We start from the raw sequence: 7,707 nt of genomic DNA on the forward strand, positions 1-7,707 counted from the left end.
GTTTTTGAACATCGCGATATCCTCCGTGTACACTTCGGACTTCCTTAGATATCTTCGGTTTGCAGTTGTTGTATTTTATGTGGGTCACGTAGCAGTGTCTTTTGCTGTAATTATGCAACCGTGTTATGATAATGAAGAAACTGGGTACATGGTTTGTTAAAAGTTAAATGGTGGGTTGATATACTATGAGGTATGTCAAAGCGATGATAACATTTAGATAGGAAAAATATTTGCTTAACCTTAGTGAATAATTATCTCAAAAACATTTCCGACGGTTGTTTTGGCATTTAATTTTGACTACAGTAGAATACGTTCGACTGTATAAATGTTTTTGCAAGTGATAACATAATTTTAATATACTTGGAACACAACGAGATCATGAATTAAACTATCGAGTAACAGTGTCGACTGATGTTTCTGAGCTCAAGAATCACTCGATTCATACATGTAAACTGTTTTAATGATGGAGTTTTAATTAATTTATAAAAGTTATCGTTTATAGATTTTAAAACTTATCGTAACGTGTTTCGTCCGGTATTCTCCGGAAATGTAAGTTATTCCCTTTTTATTGTTATTTGATCGCAAATAGATTTACAATCTAAATAAGATAAACGCTCCATTAAATGATATCTTGAGTGAAGTTACGCCTAGGAACGCTTATAGTACGTGTCTGACTATGCTCGTCTGGAATTGCTTATGCTTACTCAGACCGAAGAACATTCTGACTTTGTAAATTTAATAGCGAAACTTTTCAGAAATTCGATATTCTCTAAACTTTAATTATTTATATTTATACTATAATGAATTACACAAGTAACCGTTATAGAAGATACTTTGACGACATACAAATTTCTCGATCTACATCCGATTAAGCTTAAGTTGCACGTTAAATCAATGGAATATTCCACAGAGTCCGAGGAGTCCTTATTACTCTAACTAACAATGATAATGAGAAACGTACCAAATGAGATATAATCTTAAATAATTAGGGAAAAAATCTTGTTCATCTAACAAACTGGATATGATAATTCCATCGCAACTCAAAACGTTAGCTTCAATTTTATTGTAACACCGCTTTACATATTTTTCTACCTTTTCAAATACTGCATGCATCGCGTACAAATATTTGCAGGTATGAATCATCTAAGATTTTATTGGCAATAATTTTTAACCAGTACTATCTGGCGAATGGCACCAGAGCTGGAAACATTATCTAGAGCTGCAAACAAAGTTGTGAAGATAAAGAATTGATTTCACGGTTGGTCTGGTGTATTTTTTTTTGTTTGTGTGCAATATCGGAATAACGTCAAAGCATGATCTAGGAACACAGACATTAATTTCAATTTATCATCTACTACAGCTTCTCAATTGACCCGTGCCATTTAATTGAGACAAAAGATGCCGAGTGTTTCTTGGGCGACGAGAAAAGAAATACGGAAAAAAGGAAGGGAAAATATGAACTGATAAAGAAAGAAATGTACATATCTAGAACGACGTAAGATCGGGAAATGCTTCGTTCAGTTGTTCAGCATCGTGGACGCGTCTCCCAGCCTCGTTCCAAGCAGCGCAACGGTACAATTAACGTTCTCAAGACGAGACGAATGTTTCGTGTCTCGTTCTATTTGTAAAATCTCACCGGTGTTCTTTATACACTCCCAGGTGTACGATGAGTCATCCAATTCTGTAACTTAATACAATGAATTTTTTAACTCATTAATGTCGCAAAAGATTGTTTAGGTATTATTAGAAACACGTAATGAACGTGATGTCGCGTGTGTCATTAAAATTCGCGTCTTTAAGAGGCAAACAAGGCCATAATTGTCGCCGTTTTTACCATACTACTGTTATACTGTAGTACTGTTAAAACTTCTTCCACAGATTAAGAAAGTTCAATGTACTACCTAAGTGGTAATATTAACGCCGGCTTCTTGAAAAATTATAATTTAAATGGGTACAGCGAACGATATTCATCAGCATGTTACCTCCTATGAAAATATCGTTTCCGGTGTTTCAAATAAAGTACGACGTTTTTGGGCAATATGAATTCAGCATTTACACGCACATTGTAAAATCTGACTATCTTATTGCGAACGTTGAAACGGTTTTTTCGAAACGAAAATTTGTTTTTAATTAATTATCAATATCGATTAAATGCGTGTAGTAACGAGAATTTTGGAGGTGGTTTTTGCTAGTAAAAAGATGATGAAGAAATATATAAAGTTAGTTTCTATAATATTAAGAATTCAGTTGTCTCACCTTGTATGTAGGCATGACTCATTTTGTCCCGTCGGTACAACGCCTTATGCTATTGTTCTTCTGCCCAATTAAAGCATTTTCCCCTCGACTGATATCTTTTACCTCCTTTTTTCACTTGGTTTAATAATGGCTCTCCTCGACGACCACTCCTTTAGATAGTGCTGTAAAACGGGACTTTCTCTTTGGAACCGTCTTCGATGAAATTGTTTATTAAACCCTTTCAAGTTTCTACGTATCACTTAATATGGGTTAAACACCCATTTTCATTCGAAAACTATTTTTATAAAACACCTCATCAATGTAATCTCTTTTTAAAAAGAAAATTATGTACGCCATGAGATATAATCTACTACACGCATTGGAGACGATATCTTAGGTCTCATTTTTTTTATTATTCCACACAGAATATTCAGATATCTCTTTCGTAGATGTATAAAGAATATTTTATAACTTGATTTTAAATGTTTAAGGACGAAGCTAAGTATTAGTAAATACATAAGTAATTCTATATAAAGTATATATCTGTTTACCTGTACTATGACATAAATTTTATTACAAGATTTCGTGAGACATAAATTTCTAGAAAATTACCGCCGACGAAACGTTATCAATAGTTTAACATAGAATCGATGAAACAAGAAGGGTATCCAGATGAGAACCGTCTGATATCCCCAGATTATTAGTTTATCATTAATTAATATATATTTGAAACCCATCCTTTGTGTTTTATTCCGTGCGTAAAAATTATTAACTCTCTTCAATAGTGAACAAAGTCTTCCAATAATTCGAGATAGCGTTATAAAGCCAGATTCCATTGTTATGCAAAAATCCCATATATCATGTTGTTCAAATAAACTAAAACTTTTATTTATCTCATCGCACTTCCGCAACCTTCGACGAGGGATATTTGCACGTGGTACTGTTACATATTGTATAAGAGAGGTATCTTGCACTTGAAATCAAGGGGATAGGTTTAGGAGCGATTCAATGTAAATTCAGCGAAGGAACACTGACGAAGTTGAATCAATGTATGCAAATCGATGCAGCGGGTAATTTAAGCTGATTGGTGCATTGTTACTGTTATTACAAGACGATTCGTTGTTTCTGTTTGGAGTAAAAATCGCAAAGGAGAAGTATGTAGATGGCGAGAGAGACAGAGAGAAAGAGAGAGAGAGAGAAAGAGAGAGAGAGAGAGAGAGAAAGATGAAGTGGAAGGCTGTATTTTACGTATCGGCACGTTTATTTGAAAATAATGCAATACAAGCTCTCGATGAAAACTTCAACAGAACTAGAAAATATTTGTCTTAAACACAATTTCAATAGTTTAATGCAATAGAAAATAAAAATAAACTTGAATCCTTAGGCTTCAAAGGATTAGAAAATGGAAATGGGGAAGCTGTAAAATCGTTTCAAGCATCCTTCTATTCATTTTGTCGTAATAATTTTCTTCAGCCGAACAGTAAAAAATTTAAGAAGTTAAACATGTGACACCTTACGAAACAGCCTGTTAATTTCCAGAACCTCAACTTTTCGATAGCAAGATGTGTAATTACAAGATAAGAGGTATTTAAAGGAGGTCAGGCTTTGACGAAAACATTAAGTTCAAGACTGGAGACGTAGCCTGGAAGCGTTACCTGTGAGACGTCACGTATATATATGCGTCGCAGATAAACTGTCGTCTCAATGTTTTATCTGCATTATTCCCAATAAGATAAGATATATTTCTCTCTCTCTCTCCCTCTCTCTCTCTCTCTCTCTCTGCAAGAGTCTGCGAAATGCTCTATGGAATCATTCTTGTAGAAAATCCTTGCCACCCAAGGAAGTCGTTTATCGTGAGATGAAATCGTTCATTAAACTTATGTAGATAGAGCAAAATCCGATGCATAACAAGTTTATACCGTCGCAATATTTTCTATGTTTGAATTAATTTAAATAATCTCAGAAATAGTAAATTTATTTAATATATTTAATATAACGATGCTTGTTTGATAAAAGATGGAAAATAAACAAACAGCGATTTATTTCGTTGTTGATCGTAATTTGCATACCTACCTCAGTTAAGGAAATAACTTTGTTTGCCTCCTGACAAATAAAGAATCACTGGATGCTATATTTAAAGTAGTAAATTACGCGGTAAAACTTCTTGTTATCTAAACGAAATGCTCGTCGAAATTGCGTCTAACTTGTTTCCCGCAAAATTATACCTTGTACTGTTTGGTACAGTAACACTATTGCTAATGGAAGAGAATCGATGCTAAGTAACAAGATTGACATTCGCAAGTATTCTTAGACGATGAATTTTTGGACGATGAAATCATTGGGATAGACATTCTAGATATTGTACTGTGGTAAAAAAGGTAACAGTCAATTGGTAAAAAATATCGAATGTAGGGCTTCCTATAGACCGAGATAAAAGGTAAATCGCCTGAATCTTACATATCTTGTAATTAATAAGTAAATTCAAAAATAATAATAAATCAAATGAAAAATAGCCTGAATCTTACATATTTTATGATCAATCATGATCCTCCGCTTTTTACCAATTATGTTTGAACCTAAAAATTCAGATAAAGTTTACCCTACTACTATTCTTGAATTCTCATTTTCCAACATTTCTCTCGTTCCTGTAGGTAAAGAGACTTTTAACATTTAAAAGATATATTTAATATAAAGTTGAAATGGAGAATAACATATATTAGTAATTCATTCGTATCCCTCTTGAGCGAAACAATTTTTTGGACAAAAAAATGATGTGACTATATATGAAATGAGCCAAAGGACATAACAGGGTTAAAATTAAATATGGGTAATTCTGCATTCCAAGTAACATAATTCACGATAAAAAGAGAATCACGTTCTAAGATAATGTCCTTCTTGTGTCATATCACACAACAATTGACGTCATTTAATTCGTTTATTAATCGATCACAAACCGTTGAACTTGCTGAAATTCTACTACGGATCTACGACACACTCGCAGATAAGGAGAATGATATGTTCGGACTCGGAGAAAAGAAAAAGAAATAAAACGAAGGCTTCATGGCCGGAGGTTAGTCAGCGGATCCCGTTCCTCAGCCGTTCTTCCTTTCTCTTCGTCTCTCTCATTTCGCGAAGGTCATCTGGTTTTAAATAGGGAATCGTTGATCCATACAGGCGTCATTTTAAATATCAGAAGGCTGTGATACTTCCTGTAATTTACTACTAGAATTGCACAGCCTATACGCTATATATATATATATTGTCAATAATTTGACAGATTTTCTAAAAACAGTTGTTCAAGTGATCGCCGTTTTATTCGTCGTTTCCCGGTGTTACCGGCATTCAGCGAACGTCAGTTTCCCAACGACTTCGCGAATTCGCGTAAAGTTTACGATCTTGCATCATAGACTCCGTTCAAATCGAATATATTTAACATGAAATATCTGGTTTTGGAATTAATTTTGTATTTTTATGATAGTCTGTCGATGCGATTTAACATTTAACTCTTATCCTCTCTCCATTTTCTTCATGTAATATTTTTTCAATTTATTCTTTGGTATCAAGGTATAATGACGGAAAGCAGCTAAAAAGAGTATAAAGAATTTTATACAATTAATCTATCGTGTAAATAAGGAATAAATTTGCATCATTCCTTCGACAAATATAATATTTTGAAAAATTAAACATTTGATGAAAAAGAGTATACAGTGCAAATTACGTTTGCTGTATGTCAATCAATGGTCGTTTAAAGCTCTCTCGATAAAAATTCTATTGAGTTGTAAGTGGTAAAGAGAGACAATTTTCGAGGACAATTAGCGTCGTAATTGATACCGCAATCGTTAGGCGCGAATACACTTTTATTTGTACGATTCTGGGTGAGCAACACGATTAATCAGCGATAATTGATTATTAGTAATTATTACTTGATCTACAGTCTGTTAGGATTCTGTCCCTGACCATTGAAATTGTGTTAATCGTTTAGTGACTACGAAACGATTTCGTAGGCGCCATGAGATTTGTTAAAACAATTCGAACGTTGTTATTGGCGCCGTAAGCTGGTGTTATCTGGATTCGACAGACCAAGTTAAATACATCAGACATCGTCTATTCAAACGACGTTTTCTGCCGCACAAACAAGCTTCGTTGAATCTAACAAAGTCGTTGGACGTTGACGTTGTTCGGTACAAGACACGAGATGCAAATATTATGAAAACGTAGGTGGTCACCGGTAAAATAAACGATGGATTAGTGACTCGATTTCGAAACTAAACATAAAGACCAGAAAATAATTTAAAATATTAGATTAGAAAAAATATTAAACTTAAAAGATATATTATCTACACAAAACAAAAGATATATTATCTAGTGAGGACAGTTCTTTGTGGATAACTTTTTTTTGACGTTTCGGATGTACTATTGTATGTTGAGTATAATGTTACGATATGAACGTACATGTAGTTTTCATCGAGCGCGGAAAGTTGGAAAGTTATGACACTGCGAAATTACATAACTAAATATGGAAAATGAACAGCTGACATTTGGTTCCATTGAATAATTCAGCTTACTTCGCGTTAGAATGTAACGTACATTGACAATGAAAAGCGGCAAATTAATTTGGGAGGAAGATATCAGGAAAGTCGTGTTATCTCGGATTATAGAATTGTGGAAACTTCGAAAGCGTCAATGTTGCAGTTGGACACAGTAAAAACAAATGTTTATTTCACTATATGTAAAAAGACAGTTGGGGAATAAATAAGTTAAAATCTAAATAACAAGCTAAATTCGTTTTTCTAATTGTTACAAATAATCTCATGATGCAAGATATTTCGCATATTAAAACATTAGTCATGGACATAGACATAAAATGACGAATAAAAGCTCTACATATCTGCTATATATTTGCAAATCAATAGAGATAGATAATCATTAAAGAATTACAAACCATCCCATCCTATAAAACTGATTTGCAAATTTATGAATATAATTATATGATACCCGTATGGGATAAAGTGACTCTCTAATGATTTATGTTATTTCTATAACTTCATTAGTATTTGGGTCGATGTCGAAATGATTAAGTGTCTGATTTCTTAAATTTAAAAGTATCACATTGTTAACTTCGAAAAAGGAACATTAACAAAACAAAAAGTTTTTATAGGAGTCACATAAGTGACCTGCTCGATAACCGAAGTGTTTGAAGTGTGATGAAGAAGAGAATGAGGAGGGGGTTTTAGTGGGTAGAGGCGTTAACATCTTGCCGAGCCCCACATAATCCGGGGGCGCGTAGCGATACAGGGTATGCGTAATTGCATTTTCCCCTCCTCTGCAAAAAAAAGATCAAATTATATTACGTTATGACGCGCAGCTCAATGGTACCAAGTATCGCACTATATTTTCTCAATTCAGACAAATAGAAACAAAATATTTCATGTGAAATCATAAATTCCATTAATTTTATTCATACCATTAATA

At 33.7% G+C, this 7,707-nt stretch overlaps 1 long non-coding RNA gene across 2 annotated transcripts; it reads left to right on the plus strand.

Moving 5' to 3' along the window:
* The first annotated feature begins 57 nt into the window (after nucleotides 1–57).
* Nucleotides 58–6,524, plus strand: LOC126868431 (uncharacterized). Of its 2 annotated transcripts, XR_007690605.1 has the most exons (4): nucleotides 58–549; nucleotides 911–1,047; nucleotides 1,133–1,258; nucleotides 1,361–6,524. It is a non-coding gene; the product is annotated as an uncharacterized LOC126868431 (long non-coding RNA). The 2 variants fall into 2 exon arrangements; XR_007690604.1 differs by having other exon boundaries at nucleotides 58–1,047.
* Nucleotides 6,525–7,707: the final 1,183 nt, after the last annotated feature.

This window comes from Bombus huntii, chromosome 8 (genome assembly GCF_024542735.1).
Source record: "Bombus huntii isolate Logan2020A chromosome 8, iyBomHunt1.1, whole genome shotgun sequence".
Taxonomy (NCBI): Eukaryota; Metazoa; Arthropoda; class Insecta; order Hymenoptera; family Apidae; genus Bombus; species Bombus huntii.